This window comes from Notothenia rossii (genome assembly GCF_949606895.1).
Source record: "Notothenia rossii genome assembly, chromosome: 5".
NCBI classification, from domain to species: domain Eukaryota; kingdom Metazoa; phylum Chordata; class Actinopteri; order Perciformes; family Nototheniidae; genus Notothenia; species Notothenia rossii.
The window spans coordinates 85,204,509-85,207,068 of record NC_136903.1 but is presented as its reverse complement, the minus strand read 5'-3'; positions in this window follow the sequence as shown (position 1 = coordinate 85,207,068).

Genomic DNA, 2,560 nt, shown 5'->3' with positions numbered 1-2,560 from the left:
TACACTCCTCTGGAGGGCTATAGGGTCTTTATACATGTACATTTCATTCGGATATCATAGAGGGAGAACATGAACACTTAAAGGGATAGTTTGACTGTTTGAAAGCGATGTTGTACTTCGAGTCGTAAGGTGATTGCACCCCCAGTTAAGAAAAGCTTTCAGGAGTGACTTTGTGTTTTTAAAGGGTTAGTTGATTTTCACCAAAGTCAATCAGTAACACCTACACTTTAACCAGTCAAGGCAGCATAGTGTAAAGCAGTACAAATATTTTAAATTTTGGATCTGCCCTTTCGAAGGAGGCTAAAATACATTTACTGCCAAATCCAGAGCAAAGCATTGCAGTGTTAATCCAAAGTAAGGGAGTTTCAACCTCCTTGAGTATGAATAAGTACTTGATACAACCCCTACAGTATCTTATGAAACAAAAAGTATACTACTCCTTCCTCCACTTACAGTACATCTACATACCGGTAATTAAAAAAGTGTTGGTTTGTTCATGTAAAATGTATCAGGGCTGTTTAACACCAGTACCAGTGTTCCCACCTTCCTGCTAAGAATGGATGGTAAATTGCGTCTACAAGAAAACCATGTTTCTGCTTTTTAATTGAAAAAATGTTGGAAAAATAAAGAAGGAAATGACACATTGTGTTAACAATAAGACCACAGTGATGTCAAGACTACGACAAATGAAAGTGGTGTCGAAAAAATATCTGACTCAAAGGGGAATTTGGAAGATTACTAAGAAGGCAGTTTCTGAGGGGATGAGGCTTTGTTTGGTTTTGTCTCTATGGACACTTTTTGTGTCGTATGTTATTTCTGCGTTTCCATTTATTTCTTCCGGTCACTTATTGTGGGTTTGGTTGGATCAAAGAAAACATGAGAAGACACTGAGAGTGTGGTCATAGTTATTGGGTTTATTATTTATGTAGGGATTTAACGTGTATTGCTTTTGTGGCTTTATCTCGGGCAGATGTTTGGCTTCTACAGTATGCAGACGTTGCCCATTTAATCAATTCAGTGTCTTTTATTTCCCCAAAAATGGTATAACGAAAACAAATAATAGAAACGTAAAACCAAAGCACTTCTCATCCTCTAATATCACAGCCTAATACCTACACCTAGTTACATTCCCACTTGTACTTAAGATATCAAAGTATATAATGTCTGTGTTTTCACTTATTCGTAAAATACGGCTGTGTTTTTTTGCGTGTTGTGCATCTTTGTACCGAGTACCGGTCACCTCTGGATGTTTTGATAGTAGCCAAGGAGAGTAAGGAAAGTCCCCAGCATGCAACAGGAAGTCATTGAAATCAATCTGAAAGTAGGCATGGAATGTGGGCACAAGAGGGAAATCACAACTTTTCAAAATGCCATGAAAGGTTTTTGTTTCACGTCTGTGCTAAAACTAGTCTCTGTAAACAATACGTATGTGTGAACCCACAAAACGATCATCTTGCAGTTAAATGTTTGATGAAATATCTGCCCTCTTCTGCCAGCTTAGTTTTGAATTAGTCATACTGAATTATATATTTGACAGAGCAACATTTAACATACTAAAACCTCAGTTTCACTAAGTATGAAAATGATCTGATATTTGATTTCCTTGTGTTAAAAGATGGCTACTATGGATGATTGGTTTGTCCACTGTCTTAACAAATATTTTTGAGTATGTTATAAAGTTTAGGCTGAAGACCACCTTGTAAATTTAATAACTATTTGAAAATCACCTATAAACAATATTTTGACGTTTTTGTAATGGTTGTAATTCCTTTCTGTTTTATTTATCTATTTAATGTTCATAGAAGTTGTAAAGGGGATTTCCAAAACCATTACAATTCTATTTTTTAAATTATGAACAAACTTAAAATAGTTTGTAAATGTAATTTTAAAAGGCGCAATAAACTGTTTACTAATGTAATCATAATGTTATGCTCTTTTATCAGCTGTGATGCAATATATCATTTTTACATTCTCTTTTTTATATACACACACACAAATTCATTATGGCATTATCTTTTGATGATTTTAGTGCTTAACTCTTAATTAACAATATACACATTATGGCTATAAAAAGTGCTTTGTCATGATGTGTTTTTACACTTGTAAAAAAGCCTCTGTGTTGTTCCTGTTTTTCTTGTTGACAGAATTGTGTGTGTGTGTGCTTCTAAAACAACAATGGTGCACTTGTCCCTGTCAGCGCGCATCAGATAAAAACAGATGCTCTCTCCCGGCCTCTCGTCAAAGCCTCCTTTGTGTGATGCAGTCAGGTGCGTGCCTGAAACGCCGCGGGCTAACACTGCTAGCTCCTCCCACTCCCACCTGAAATAACCCTGCGCTTCAAAGTTTAGCCAGGGGACTAATTAAACCCTCTGAGAACCTGGTACACAAAGGTAAGCCTGTTAGCTTCAGTGGGCGTTTACGTAACGCCTGCCAAGACCACGGCTACTTTCTGCTGTCTGTCCTGAAGGCTCAACTCTCACAAACACACGTGCACACACACACACACACACACACACACACACACACACACACACACACACACACACACACACACACACAC